Here is a 15,789-nt window from a genome sequence, read left to right as displayed (position 1 = left end):
AGAGTATTACATATGTCTCCTTTTTTTCCCGCCCTTGACAATCCCCTGGCCTCCCCTACCCTCCAGTGTTTTATGTCCATTGAAAATCCACCATTATTAACCAGTACAACTGGTATGCACACAAGTTCTTTGGTTGATCTCTTCCCACCCACTCACCCACCCTCCCCTACCTTCCCTCTGAGATTCCACAGTCTGTTCCATGTTTCTATGCCTATGGATCTATTTTGTTTAGCAGTTTATTTTGTTCATTATATTCCATACTAGAGGCCTGGTGCACAAAAATTTGTGCACTCAGGGGGGTCCCTCAGCCCGGCCTGTGCCCTCTCGCAGTCTGGGACCCCTCAGGGGATGACCACCTGCTGGCTTAGGCCTGCTCCCCGGGGGATTGTGCCTAAGCTGGTAGTCAGACATCCCTCTGGCAGCCCGGGAGCCCTCGGGGGATGTCCATGTGCCAGCGGGGAGCAGGCCTAAGCTGCAGTTGGACATCCTTTGTGCTGCTGAGGAGGCGGGAGAGGCTCCCACCACCACTGCTGTACTGGCAGCCATCAGCCTGGCTTGTGGCTGAGCAGAGCTCCCCCTGTGGGAGCACACTGACCATCAGGGGGCAGCTCCTGCATTGAGCATCTGCCCCTTGGTGGTCAGTGTGTGTCATAGCGACCAGTCATTCCCAGTCGTTCTGCTGTTAGGGTCAATTTGCATATTACCCTTTTATTATATAGGATATGAGTGAGATCATGTGATACGCGTCTTTCTCTGATGCTTGAAGTGTTTTGAAGGTCAAATGTCATGCTAAGGGGTTTATCCTGTAGGCCTTTGGGAGCAATGGAAGAGTTTGGAGCGTGCAAAAGTGCTGATCCAACAAAGATCTCTCTGGCCACTGCCATGGAAAAAGCTGGGGCCCGAGGGCCAGGCCCAAGGCTCTTCATGGCCTGTGGGAGAGATGGAGTAGGTTCAAACTGAGGCACGTCTTGGGGGTGCAGACGATGGGGCCTGTGAAGGAGGGGCTAAGAAGACAGAGGGCACTGGGTTTGGTACAGAGCAGACATGGGGCTGGGAAAGGTGAGGGAGGAGGCAAAGGTGAGGGCAGATCTCTGATTGTCCAGGCTGGGAGGCGCCACAAGCTGGGAGGTGGCAGGTCAGGGTGAGAACAGGACACAGTCATGGCAGCAGGGATTTTGCTGTCCACTCTCTTGCGCTGCCTAAGGCAGGAGGGAGGAGTTAGCAAAAGACCCATCTTGCTCTGTTTTGCTTTTTGATTCTCAAAGGGTCATAGGCTTTCTGTCAAGAGGGCCTTGCAGATTGTCCCACCCACCTCCTCACTTTATGAATGAGAAAACTGAGACCCAGAGAGGGAAGGGATGGGCCCAGGGCCACACATGAAGTCACTGGAAAAGCTGGGGCTACATCCCAGGTGTTGTGATTCCCAGGACAGGCTGGTCCCACCCTGCCAGGCGCCATGACCAGGTGCGGTAGCAGCTGTGGGCTGTGGAGCCAGACACACCTGGCTGGGAATCTGGGCTCTGCTACTAGCCATCGACCTTGGGCAGGTCCATCAGCCTCTCTGAGCTTTAGTTTCTTATCTTGAATGTAGGATGGACAGTCCTTGTCGTGCAGAGTAATCTTGAGGATTGAATGAGACATGTGCCTCAGTAAACGTTGCTTCTCTACCCTCTTTTTCTCCTCCAAGCTTGGCCTCATCATTTCCAATCTCCCCTCTCAGAGCAAATCTTTTCACTCTTAACTGAGGTCTTACAAATTTTCTGAATTGGCCACGATTCAGATTAATGTAGACTTTATACTTTTAGAAATTTCCTTTCTTTTTTTAAAATTTTATTTATTAGAGAGAGAGAGAGAGAAAGAGAGAGAGAGATTGATTTGTTACTCCACCCATTTATGCATTCATTGTTTCTTATATGTGCCCTGACCAGGGATTGAACTTGAACCTTGGCATATCGGGATGACACTTTAACCATCTGAGCTACTCAGCTAGGGCTTTAGCAAGTTTCTTAACTTCTCTAAGAGCCTGGGATGCCCTCGACGGGGCACCAGAGAGAAGCTGAGCCTGGCCTCTCAGAGGCTCCTTGAGGGTTTTAGAAAAGGCTGATTTAGGTGGAGCAATCTCCTCTCTGCTGTATCTCTTTTTAACTTATTTTGCTTTGATTTTTCCATTTGCTACTAAGCATGAATGAGTACCTGCCTCTGTGATCTGTACATTAAACACGGCTAACTGTTCAGTGTGAGGAGGAGGCTGTGTTCATTCACGTCTTTTCTTTCTTTCTATTAATGAACGCTGAGCTTTTGATATGCATCGGGATACTATGTAGTCTGTGGTTGTTTTTGGTCTCAATAAAATTAGAAAGGACTTTAGAACAGTGAGTCCCCTTGGACAAGGTGGGTGAGCCCTCTGGATTCCCGGATTAGCATGTTTGATTGTAACAGGCATGGTCCGCATCGACTATTTTGTTGACTCTAAAGGGCAACCTACCTTTTCACATGGAGAAAAAAGCCAAGTGCTTAGCTGGTTCCATTCTCAGGGCCTTTGCACTGGCTGTTTCCTCTACCAGAGATGTTCCCCACTCAGCTAATTTTAGAATTTGCTTCTTTACTTCCTTTTTTTAAAAAAATATATTTTATTGATTTTTTACAGAGAGGAAGGGAGAGGGATAGAGAGTTAGAAACATCGAAGAGAGAGAAACATCGATCAGCTGCCTCCTGCACGCCCCCTACTGGGGATGTGCCTGCAACCCAGGTACATGCCCTTGACCGGAATCGAACCTGGGACCTTTCAGTCTGCAGGCCGATGCTCTATCCACTGAGCCAAACCGGTTTTGGCTGCTTCTTTACTTCTTAATACATATTATTTCTAATATTACAATATTATAAGTATTATTTTAAGGTTCTAAGGTGTTTTTTTAAAAAAAATATATTTTATTGATTTTTTAGAGAGGAAAGGAGAGGGATAGAGAGTTAGAAACATCGATGAGAGAGAAACATCGATCAGCTGCCTCCTGCACACCCCCTACTGGGGATGTGCCCTCAACCCAGGTACATGCCCTTGACCGGAATCGAACCTGGGACCCTTCAGTCCACAGGCCGACGCTCTATCCACTGAGCCAAACCAGTTAGGGCCTAAGGTGTTTTTATTGATTGGAATTGCATGCAGCTGTCATCCTTCCATCAACACATGAAATTACAGTAACATTGCTGTAATGGTCCTGTTAGATTCTAATCTTGAACACAGAACAGTTCTATCTCTATTAACAGTAGAAAACAAAACCACTGAGTTTATCTTGGGAATTTTAAATTTGGGCCATTGTTTAACAATTTGGAAAGCTGAGCAATCCAGCTTAAAGATGATTTTCTCCTTGTTGATGGATTTTTTCTCTTTTTCTGTAGGTGTGTGATTTGGGACTCCATCTGGCCTCAAGTTGTTCCTGCATATGGCGCACCTCGGAGAAGGGACCGCGTAGTTGTCCTCGCACTGTGCCCCGGTCAGTACTCGGCGCCCAGCCTCCCACTCCCAGCTGTGTCCCCTCACCTGAGTGCACTTGCAGGAAAACACCCCTAGAACCTTTCCCGACAGTTCCCACCCCACTGAGAGCAGTGGCCCCTTCTGTATGCTCTGATCCTCATCTTCCTCACAGGCCTCCGGGATCACATGGGTTTTGACCCACCAACAGTCCCCCAGCCAGGAAAACACCGTGCTTAGAAGCTTAGAGTGGCCAAGCAGTATTTACAAATGATAATTCTCCTCTCTCTTCCAGGCACACAGGGACTGTGTCTGATTTTGCTCACTGAAGCATCCCCCATGCCCTGGGCAAGGCCTGGCCCAGAGTAGGTGCTCAATGAATAGTTGTTGAATAAATACCAGCCATGGACTCAGAGGCTGAACATCTGGGAGGGGGCCTGCTGATTTCTCATAAAAGTGTTGCCCACCCAAGCCTTGGGTCCTGGAAAGGCGAGGAAGTGGCAGATGACTCTTACTTGACCACTGTACCAAAGTACAGGGCCGCTGTTTCATTCTGACAGAGCAGGAGACAGAAAAAGGGGTGGACTGTGTGCTTCCTTTCTACCCGCCGATCAGACGTAGCATGGCAAGGCTGGGGGTCTTCGGAGTCCCCACTCGGCCCTCTTCGCCCTCACTCTTCACACAATATCATCTCACCTTCACTGAGCATGCTCGGGAGTGGGCTCTCTTCTACGCGCCTGGCCTGAATAATTCATTTACTCCTCACAGCAGTCCTGCGAGCTGGCCACAAATCAGACCCCCATTTACAGACGGGGGAACTGAGGCCTGGGCCTGGGAAGTAACATACCTAAGGCCAGGCAACTAGACAATAAAAAAGCTGGGATTTGAAGGCAGGAAGCTCTGGCCCTAGAAGCCCCGGGTACGAGAGTGACCCCACGGCACTGGGACTGGAGTGGGGCAGGCACTGGCCCACGACATGCAGCTCCTTTTGGAGAAGCTGGGCCGGAACTCCAGCCTGCTGACCCCAGGATGGGGCTCCTTTCAGAGCCTCGGGCAGTGTGGCACATGTAAAGGGTGTGAGGTTGGGAGTCAGTCCACCTGGATTTGAATCCTGCCCCCAAATGACCATGTAGCAGCTGACTCCGGAGTCCGGCTGGGCCCTGCGCCCTGGGAGCCGGAGCACCTGCCTTGACAGCACTGGGCACCAAGGAAGAGGCCGGGGCCACCACGTCCCCATGCGTCTGCCCCTTGTCCTTTGAGTCTTACCAGAAAGCACTGGGGGCACAACCCCAGCTCCCGCCCTCAGCCTCTGAGGCTGGGGATCCAGAGTTGACAGTGGCTCGTCTGGGTGCCATCGGAATTGCAGCCACCTGGTCTAGTCTGCCCAGGTCGAAGCACCTCCTTGCCTCTAAGTTTTGAAGCCAGTGGTTGTAGGTGAGGACTTTCTAGAATCACAGAACCTCCTCCCCAGCCCCGCCCCCCCCCCTGCCTCCAGGGCCTTTTGTCCTCGGTGGTTCAAGGCACCTGGCAGCATCTTAGTGTGGAATGAGCACTGGGCTTGGAGTCAGAGGACCTGACCAGCATTTAGGCCCTGACACCTGTTCGCTGGGTGACTTGGGGCAGGTGACTCAGCATCTCTGAGTCCCTGTTCCTCCATCTCTGAAGCGGCTTTGCTTCTTAAAGGGCTGCTCTGAGGAGTTCATGCAATAAAGTAAGTCAGGGCTCCTCAAACTTTTCTACCAAAGCAGAACCCGGCGACAGGCACCCCGGGGGTTGGAGAGTGTAGCTTCAAGCAGCCCGCCACAAGCTCGCAATTTATTTGAAGTCTCACTGTAGCTTAAAAATTGATGTGCATTTTGCATTCTGCTCCATAATACACCCATGTTGTTTCTTTTAACCCCCAAACAGTGTTTTAAGTGGTTTACCGTTGGGTGATTTTAATGCCAGCAAGCAGGGCCATGCTCGTCACGTGGCTCTGCTGGCTCCCTGGCCTGTGGCCAGGAGCCGCCAAGGGTGGGTGTACCCCAGTTTAAGAAGCATTCATGTAAGAAAAAGTGCTCTGGAAAGGGCAAAGCATGCCACATAAAGGTCAGAGAGTTTTAATGTGACTGTTGGCAGTAATGGGAGGAGGAACAGTGAGCAAGATGGATGAAGGACAGAGAAGAAAGGCAAGGCAGGCCGGGGTGGAGGGTAGAAATGGGGGTGGTGCTCTTGCTGTGAATGCAAGTCCCAGGTGAGCCAGGTTCCAGTCAGGTTACTAGACCAAGGGAGGACAGACACCCCCAAGCCTGTGATCTGTAGATTCTCGAGAGCTTATACAGAGACTGGGGTGGATTGGCACACAGCCCCTGGGGCCTGGTCCGCAGGCACAGGGCCTGGACTCTGCCTTCCCGGGCACTGCTGGAGCCTTCTGTCCCTCCTGCTGGTGCCTGGGAATCTTGATTGTGTGTGTTTTGCATTCTGCTCCATAATGTGCCTGTTTCTTTTGACACAAAGACAGTGTTTAAAGTTATTTACCGTTGGCCAAGCCGGTGTGGCTCAGTGGTTGAGTGTCAACCTATGAACCAGGAGGTCACAGTTCAATTCCCCGTCAGGGCACATGCCTGGGTTGTGGTCTTGATCCCCAGTGTGGGGTGTGCAGGAGGCAGCTGATCCATGAGTCTCGCTTGTCATTGTTGTTTCTTTCTCTCCCCTCTTCTCTGAAATCAATCAATCAATCAATCAAGTTACTTACTTTTGGGTAATTTTAACACCAATAGGTTGGGCCACATGGTTTACACGACTGCAAGCTCCCTGGCCCGTGGTCTGCAGAGGAGGAGGCTGCTGTCTGCTCACTGTCACAAGAGCCATGTACTCATTGGCTCCTTTGGCTTAGGTGGCTTTCTGGCAACGCCCATCCTCCCCAGAGTGCCCTCTTCAGCACTGGGCTCTCATAGTCCCTTCCTGGCTGTGGGGCGGCGTGTGTGAGACCCCTCTAGCAACCACCCCCAGTCCTCCTTTCGAACCCTTCACATAAACGCTCCCAGGAGAGCCATGGCGATGTTCCAGAATTCCTCAGGTCGGTATGCAAATTAGCCTCCATTGTGACCTGGGCTGTGGGTGCTCCTTTAGTCTCCTTCCTGCTCCTTTTAGTTCCCTTTAAAAATGAAAAAGCTCCCGTGCAGAAATATGCACACTTCACAATATTGCAAAATGTCTGAAAGCAAACATTTCCAAAGAATCCTGGGAGCACAAGCAAACACCTTCCTTTCTTCTGCTTATTTCTGGGGGAAAGAGGATAATGAGTTATCCTTTTCACAATCACTGTTCAGTGGCTTTTTGGCCACATTATTCGGAACAAATATAAACAGGGTAAGTTAAAGGCATGGATTATTGCAAAATAAAATTGGGATACATGAAGCTTAAAATTCTTAATTTTAAACTCCTCCTCACAATAGGCCAGAACTTGATCCTCTGTAATTCTTTGCAAACAGCGTTTGCATTTTATTATCGAACGGGTTTTAAAGTGGCGTAGATGAGATTTGGCTCATGTTTTTGCATAAATATAATAAAAGGAGGCTTCCCAGTGAACATAGATTTGGGAAACAGTGTTTACTTTTTCTCTCAATTCAAAAGAGTGTGAACTAAATTTTTTTTTGTTTCAGTAATTTTTCTTTTAAACACAAAGGCTGTGTATTGTTTCTTTCCACAAAGAGCACAAACCAATCTGGGGACAATTATGGTTTTGTGTTTCTTTCTGAGGAGCACGGACCCACACTGAGAACTTGCCAGTCAGCAAACAAGGCTCCGTGTTGCCCAGATGGGCTGTGGATTTGGTGGGGAGAGGACTAGGGCTGGGGCCCAAGCTCAGGACTGGAAGCCAGCCTACCCTGGGGCACACAGGGCCCAGGAGAACCTATGGAGGGTGGGGCATTGTGGAATCGAGGCCCAGGAGAAGGGGTATAAAGTGGGCAGGCCCAACACTTTTCTGAGTTTATCTAGTTCTTACAGAGACCTGCTGAGACCACAGGGAGGGTAAATGCTTATTTCAGATGGACTCTGAAATCTCAAAGAGGCCACTTGGGGTCTAGATCAGGCAGGAGACTATAAAGAAATGGCAAAAGCCTGGGCTAAGCTAGGTATGAATCCTTTCTCTGCCACCCACCAGCTCTTTGACTGTGGGCACGTGACTTCACCTCTTTGAGCCTCAGTTTTCTCATCTGCAGGATGGATAATAATAGGACTTACTTCAAAAGATTGTTGTAAAGATTTACTGGAGATAAAATATAGAGAAGCACTTTGTCCGATGCTTGGCTTATTTTATCAGCTGTTGTGATTAATTCAAGCTGAGCTGCGATACCCACAGTCAGGATTTGACAGGTCTGGACTTGGGTCTTAGTCAGCCTTGTGCTAGAATTATTTATGGCTGTCCTGATTATAGTTAAACTAGAGGTCTGGTGCACAAAATTCGTGCACTGGAGGGGGAGGGGGGATGTCCCTCAGCCCAGCCTGGGCTCTCTCGCAGTTATGAGACCTCTTGAGGAATGTCAGACATCCCTCTTGCAATCTGAGATCCCTTGCTCCTTACCACCTTCCTGCTCACTCCTTACCGCTTGGCTCACTGCTCCTTAGCACTACTGAGCATTGTTCTGGTTGTTCTGCCATAAAAGTTGCTTGGGCTTTTTTTTTTAAAAAAAATGTATTTTTATGGACTTCAGAGAGGAAGAGAGAGGGAGAGAGAGATAGAAACATCAATGATGAGAGAGAATCATTGATTGGCTGCCTCCTGCACCCCCCTCCACTGGGGATCGAGCCTGCAACCCAGGCATGTGCCCTTGACCGGAATCAAACCTGGGACTCTTCAGTCTTCAGTCCGACACTCTATCCACTGAGCTAAACCAGCCAAGGTTAGGCTTTTATTATATAGATGCTCCCATAGGATTGGGGCTGGCTTCGCCTGACTTTGTACCTTAAATACTCAGTAATTGTGATCTGAATTACATTTCACTCAATTTCTCCTTTAAACCAGCTATTCCTGCCCTACTTTGTGTCTCCCCTTTGTCTAGGTTGTTTCTGCCTTGGGCGAAGGGATCCAGGCTCTTGACAATTTCTGTGCTGCTTCTGGCAGGGTTTTCCTTTTGGGATGCTCTTCCTGCAATTTATACTCATCACCACCAGGTGGCAGTAGTGCACCAGACCGCTTTTGGGAGCCAGGGCCCAGCAGAGAGGATTTCTATCCTTGGGAAATGTTGAAAGTGGATTTCTATTAAACCATCTCAATAAGATTCACCTACTCACCATCCACAACTTTAAGCATGGCACGCGTCACAGCAGCTAATGAGACAAAGTACAAAGTGTTTGGTGCGCTCAGCTATCTTTTCTTAACTAGTCCCTACAGAGTGTGAAATCCGGTGCTCCCGTTCCTTTAGGGAAGGCTTTCTCTTCTTCTAACGCCCAGGTTTGCTCCACGTGGTGTCACCACTGCCTGTGGCTTCCTTCTGCTCTGCCTGTATCCACTCGTTCAGCCACACCCACCGTCCCTGTGCTCCGGGCCCGTGCAGGGTGTGCTGACCTCACGAAGCTCATGCTCTGGGGTGGGGTCAGGGCTGTGGAGACAGAGCAGGAGGTCACAAAGCCAAATGCCTGGAGTGCTGGGGCAGGTGAGGAAGCTGAGTGAAGCAGGTCTGGGGTCAGAAGAACAGGGGTTTGGGAGCTTGGAGCCATCTAAAGGGGGGCAGCTGCCAGGCAGGTCCACCTGATTGTTGCCAGGTGGGAAGGTGGCTTTGCATGCCAAGATCTTCCTATTCTTAAAGAGAAATTAATATATTGATTTTTTAAATATAAAATGATTTACTTTAAATCTCTTACTGGGCCAGATTCGGCTCCTGGGCTGTGAGTTTGAGATGGTGGAAGAGAGGCCACGGGCATAGGGTCCACGGGTCTGTGGGAGCCCAGAGGAGGGTGCCCCAACTCTGCCGGGAACATTCATTCATTCACTCAGCAAATGCTGATTGCTTTTCTACTGTGTACAGAGTTCTGTGCTGAGAGCTGGGGACGCATAGATGGACAGGTGAGCGCAGGCCCCCTTCGTGGAGCCTGGTAGGGGAGGCAAATACCCAACGCCTGGCACGATTTACGGTTTGGTTGTAAATTGTGCTGAGTGATCTGAGGGACGGGTGTGAGGGAGGAGAGTCTGGTGTGGGTCAGGGAGGGCTTCCTGGAGGAAGTGACGTTTGGTCTGAGAGCTGAAGGATAAATAGGGGTTGATTGTATCCACTCACCAGGCCAGCCACTTCTTTCTGCCGAGGGGCACTAAGTGCCCAATGGGGAGGTCTAGGTTGGGCGGGGTCATGACCTGGAGAAGAGGCGGCTTTCCAGCAAGGAGTCCCACGTGACTGATGTTAGATGCTTTTCCTGCCGTGGAATGTGCCGAACAGGGCGGGGATCGCTGGGGATGAGATGCGGGAGGAGAGAGGTTTTTCCTGCTCTGACCTAGGGCATGTGCCATGGGAGCAGTGCCATGGGGACCAGGCTGGCAGAGGAGAAGCCCTGGGAGGGGCTGGGAGGAGAACACAGCTCCTCGGAGACCAGACAGAGGGCCCCAGGCCAGCCTGTTGGGAAGGAGACAGGGGCAGAGAATGGAGGCTCAGGCCCCTGGCTCCTGGGGCACAGAGATTCCAGGTTCCATATTTGGTGCCTTAGAGTGAGTGCCGCTCATCGCGGAGCTGAACTCGGAGGCCAGAGGGTGAGGATGCTCTGGGCCCACAGGTGCACCAAGAGGGCTCAGACGTGGGGTACAGAGGTGCCCCATGTTTGATGTGTGGGGGAAGGAACCCACTACACCGGCTCCCCATCCTGTCTCCCGCCGTGAGCTGTGCGATCTTGGGCAAATTGCTGAAACTCACTTGAAGGATGGACATTGTGTGTTCTGTGCTCCGGAGTGGGGTGGTTCCCTGGGATCATCAGCGTGAGGGCCCAGCACTGTGCCTGGCCCACAGTGGGGGTTCAGCACATCTGAGCTCTGCTGTCAGGAAACTCCTGCCTTCTGCTGTCCTCACATTCACCAACCCAGAGTTTGTCCCCCTACCCCAAGCCCTCAAGGTCACATGAGGCATCTCAAGGTCACAGGTCCCCATTCATGCTTGCACCTCCTCTCCATCCTCAGCCTCATCTGGCCCTTACCCTGACCACTACTTTTACACACATTTCTTTAGGAAGATAGACTAAACATTCCACAGAAGACACAGGACACATTTCCCAGTATATCCTCTTCAGAGCCGAGAAAAATAATCGGCGCTGTCCGCAGCCTGGGATCTCTGGGACTAGGCAGTTGAAGGGGCCTTGACCCCATCCTGGCTCTGCCGTTCCCTGGCTGCGTGACCTTGGGCGGGATATACATATGAAAGGGAAACACTTTACAGATGCCACTGTTTGTCTTTTGTGGACTGTTTTATGATCAGGAGCTTTTCCTTGGCACTTTCCTATTTATTTCTGTCGAAGTGGAGGACGGAGCCGTTTCCACCCATCTGGGTGTTTAATGCATGTAGCCCAGTCTCCATCAGTCAGCCAACAGAGCCCCGTGGACTTCACTTCCGCTCGGCTGGTGTGAGGCGCCAGGGGGCGAGGAGGAAGGGATGCTCTTGCTGAACACGTCCCTCAAGGAGGCTCCTGGAAGATGGGCCTAGTTCAATGCCGGGTGCTGTGCTTGTCGGCGGTGGGGCCTGGGGCCCGCGGCTGCCCGCCCTGCCCCTCACCTTCCTCGGGGAGGTCGTGACGTTGCTGTAGGTGTAAGCCCATCCCCAGCACGTGGGAAGTTCACAGTAGAAGTTCACTAGCATTGTTCTCTCTGTTTGTTGCTATTTGCAAGTGAAATCACGTATGTGAAGCACATACATGTCCTGATACAGAGTAGCTACGTATAATAAACCATGCCCATAATCATAATCATGCCCATAAATAACCACACAACATGCTTGGGGGTACAGAGTCGGTCCTCAGAGAAGATGTTTTGGAACGTCCAGGGGATTCTGGTCGGAAGCCAGAGTTCCAGGGCCTGCTGCGTGCTGTGTGCTGAGGACACAGCAGCATCAATACTGATGACGATGACCCGGCTGGCACAGGGCCGGGCACCTGCCGGATGATCAGTTCACGTTTCCTTCTGTCGCTGCCCTCCAGCATCTGGGGCTGGTTCCTTAGGTCAGAAAACCGGGAACCCCACGCTGCCGGGCCCCTTTAGTAGCTCCTGGCACGAAGCTGCTCCCCCTCCCTCATCTGTGCTCCCTTCAGTCTGGCCTCTCTGAACTGGGGTCTGGCCCCCGCATTACCAGTGACCCCTCTGGGCTATTCTCAGAGCTTCCTGGCTCCTCCCACCCCCTGGCCATCCTTAGGTGGAGGTGGTTTTGTGGTCTCTGGCTTCCTCCCAGAACTGAGTGCCCTTCTCAGATAGTCCCCACCCTGAGGCCCCGACTGTGCCCAGAATCTAGGCTGGGAGAGGGCACCTCTGGCCTCTGGGCCCTCCTCCCCCCTCTCCCCCAACCCCTGGCTCAGGGTGAATCCCAGCCTCCCAGCAGCTCCCAGGTGCCGGGACAACCTTGGCATGAATGATGAGGACCTAAGGGCCTGTGCTCAGGGCCCCAAGCAGTCTTCCCTGGAGGCCCGGGGAGGCCGGTTGTGCCATTAAACCCCGCTCTGCCCTCTTCAGGCACATGCATGAATGCTCACACACTCATCACACACACACACACACACACACACACACACACACACACACGTTCTCCATGTGCACAAACATTCAAACACGCACACACATACACAAAGGTCTTTACCCAGACACACCCACTCACACCCAGGCCCTTAGGCAGGCCCTCAGGCAGGCACCCCCCACCCCCACCAGCCTTCTCATGCAGATGCACCCCTCAGGTCCTCACGCTCATAGACCTAGGTGTGTACACACACAGGCACACACATACACACACACCTATTGTTGCACACTCGTGCAGACTCCACATCCCCTGGATACCTGCTCCCCACTCTTGGCACTTCCCTTCCCTTACACATCGCAGCTATTATACTCCCTCCTGCCTTCACTCACAGACATGCATTCACACACACACACTCACAGGCACATACAAAGGCACCCCACGCCCACCCAAGCACAGTCGCATGAAGATGCTTCCCATACACCCGTGTGGCACCCCCACTCACCCTGGGCCCTCACACTGCGGCAGACCCCCTCCCAAACCTGGCTCTGGGCTCCCGAGTCCTCGTAAGTGCAAAGACATCGGGACACAGACACGCGCTGCCCGCCCTCATTCGGGCGCTCACAGAGCAGCTTCCACAAACATCCTGTCGGTGATGGAGCGCTTCCTTTGGGCCTCTTCTGCTTGTAACAGATTAAAGGCGAACGGGCATTTGTCACGGGGAAGTGTACCCGGCTGTGCTGGAAAATGGACTTTTCGATGAGCGTGGGAGCCTGAACTGTCACGGAGCGGAGAGCCGGTGTTATTGCAGCCGGCCGGCCGCGGTGGCCGTCACCTGTGTTATCGGCTGTGGCAGGCATCACCTCCCCCTGAAAGCATCCCATTACGGTAAGTAATGGCTTAATCACAGCCAGTTTGTAATGGAGATGACCTCTCCGCACCCCGCTGGCCTCCCCACGGAGGGCACCTCTCCGCGCTGTGGCTAAGAGCGCTCTGTTCTGCGCGCCTGCGGAAGGGCCAGGGGCCCAACGGGGACGGGAATCAGACAGCTCCGCTGAGGCTGCAGCCAGGGACCAAGGGCAAGGTCAGGGAGAGGAGGAAGGCGCAGAGGCTGCTGGCTGACCCTCGGGGACAGGTGGGGAAACTGAGGCCTGGAGAGGACGGCCTTGTCTCGACCTTGTCTTACCCCTGCCTTTCCACAGACCCTACCATTTAAAGCAGAATAGCAGTGACATAAGAGCTTCCGTTTCCTGGGTGCCAGGGCCTGGCTTGGCACTCTCCATGCTTCATCTCACTCCAGCCCTGGAAGATAGAGTAGTATCATGTCCCCACTTTACAGATGAGGAAAGAACAGGGGACAAACCCCAGGTCTCGGTACAAGTAAATGGCAGAACTGGGGCTGTGCATCTCTGTCACCAGCTTTCTTGGCCGTGTTGTCCAGAGATTCCCACCAGCCTTTGGTGGCCTCATGCCTCTCGGGGTCCTCACCCATCCTCCTCTCTAAGGTGGGAGCTGAGTCTTCCTTACCGCGTGTTCACATGCCAGGAAAACTTCCGTTTTCTGCCTGAAGGCTGTGTGTACCAGATGTTTGAATGCCTGCCCACAGCCAGCCACGGTGGGAGCCCAAAGGTCACGCCAGCCTCAGCCCAAGGTCAGGAGGGCCCTGGCAAGCACAGGACTTGCTACTGCCCAGACCGTGTGTCCCTGAGGCTGACGTGGGGGGATCCTGGGACTCAGGCTCCTGAGCGCCATCTCCTTGCCTCCTCCAGGTCCTGCTCAAGCCACTCGGCCAATTGCCCAGCAGGGCCCAGGACAGAGCACCTGGAGACTCAAGTGAGAGAATGAAAGGACTCTTCCTTGCCTTTGCGCGTGTCTTCAGGGTCACATTTAGTGCCTGGGGAAGAGGTTGGCGCTTAGGAAGATTTGGGGTTGGGTTCTGGTTCCACCACTTGCCAGCAGTATGACCCTGGACAAGTCTCACACCTCCCGGAGTCTCAGTTTCTCCACCTGTGCAATGCCTGATCCTACCCTTAGAGGTGTGAGGCTTAAGTAATGTGTGCGTGGAGTATCCCAAAGCGAGCCTGCTACTTTGTAGGGACTGGCAAAGACATGAAATACCTCCAGCAAAGCTGCCTGGAGAAGACCAGGCAGTGGCTGAGTCGGGCCCCAAGAGTGTGATCTAAGAAGTGTGGTCTCGCTAATCCACCACAGGATGTGATATGGCGGTAATGGACATTGTCGAGATCTTACTGTGTGGCAGGTACTAGTGGCTCCCATGGACTTCTTATTTAATTCTCCCAAACCCTAGGCCATCTATATATATAAAAGCCTAAGCGACAGAATGTCCAGACAACTGGTTGACCGGTCACTATGACATGCACTGACCACCAGGGGGCAGACACTCAACACAGGAACTGCCCCCTGGTGGTCAGTGCACTCCCACAGACAATTTCCCATGGACCCTCCCCCTGGGCCGGCAGGCCCCAATGGCCCAGATCGGGCCGGCAGGCCAACCTTCCAAGGCCCCTCCCCTCAGCCAGCCAACCTCCTGCAGCCCTGATTGCCCTGACCGCTGGCCAGACCGAGGGACCCTACCCATGCACAAATTCATGCACTGGGCCTCTAGTAATTAATATATTGTTCCCACTTTACAGCGGAGTCAAATGAGGTTAGGGGCCTTGTCAGTGTCACACAGCTAGAAAATGTGCTCCTGGATCCAAACCTGGGCCATCTGGCTGAGCGTCTGTGCCTTCACGTCTGTGTTCTATTGCGTTGGGGACATTTGGAAATCCCCAAAGTCTGTTCTCTCTGCCTTCGGAATACAATGTGGACACCTCCCCATTGCCTTTGAGAGCCAGTGTCCTCAGTTCAGGGCAGGGGCAGGGGATGACAGGCAGCTGGGGGCAGGCAAGGGCTGAACTTGAGCCATGTTCAGAAAGGCTCTGGGCCTGCGGAGGGGAGGGGCCATGAGGAGGAGGCCGTGACTCTGAGGAGCTAGCTGAGGAGACAGCGAAAGAGCCAGGCTGGGAGAGCCAGAAACAGGCCTGTTGAGGGTGCACTTTTTGGCAGACTGGCCTCTGTCAGGGTGAGTGTCTGTAGGGCTGCCAGAGACCAGGCTGCTGCCATGGGATGGGAGGGAAGCAGCCACCGAGTTTCATTGACTCAGCAACATCGATTCCAGGGGTATTTATGAAGTGCCTACTGTGTACCAGGCACTGGGCTGAGCAGCCATTGAGTTTCACTTGCTTAGCGGCATTTATTCAGGAACTATTTATTAAGTGCCCACTATGTCCCGACTAACGTGATTCCTTCCTTCCTGGCCGAGAGCCAAGGCGGCGCAGAGAGATGCCAGCTCATCACGCTCAGAAAGGGTCACTGAGGATGTGCTCTGTGCCAGAGACCGACGCACCCCGTCCTGCCACCCTCCTAACAATTCATGAAGAGGTACTGGGGCGATGCCCATTTTATTTTTCTCAAATGAGGATGCTAAGTCTCAGAGACCTTAAGTGACTTGCCTGAGGTTGCACAGCTGGTAGGTGATGGCGCTGAGCCGTGAGCCCAGACCTGCTGAAAGCCTGTGCCTTTAACAACCTCCAGCGTGGCTCTGCTCTCTCGTCCACTCACCTCCCTGTGAGTCTGGGG

General features: G+C 52.6%; 1 long non-coding RNA gene across 1 annotated transcript; it reads left to right on the top strand.

The window, feature by feature from the left end:
• Positions 1-3,402: 3,402 nt before the first annotated feature.
• LOC106726491 lies at positions 3,403-15,585 on the top strand. The gene is made up of 3 exons (XR_001362558.1): positions 3,403-3,491; positions 12,841-13,035; positions 15,480-15,585. It is a non-coding gene; the product is annotated as an uncharacterized LOC106726491 (long non-coding RNA).
• Positions 15,586-15,789: the final 204 nt, after the last annotated feature.

Source organism: Myotis brandtii, unplaced genomic scaffold (assembly GCF_000412655.1).
Source record: "Myotis brandtii unplaced genomic scaffold, ASM41265v1 scaffold274, whole genome shotgun sequence".
Taxonomy (NCBI): domain Eukaryota; kingdom Metazoa; phylum Chordata; class Mammalia; order Chiroptera; family Vespertilionidae; genus Myotis; species Myotis brandtii.
Note: the sequence above shows the minus strand (reverse complement) of the source record. Positions and strands in the feature narration are given on the sequence as shown.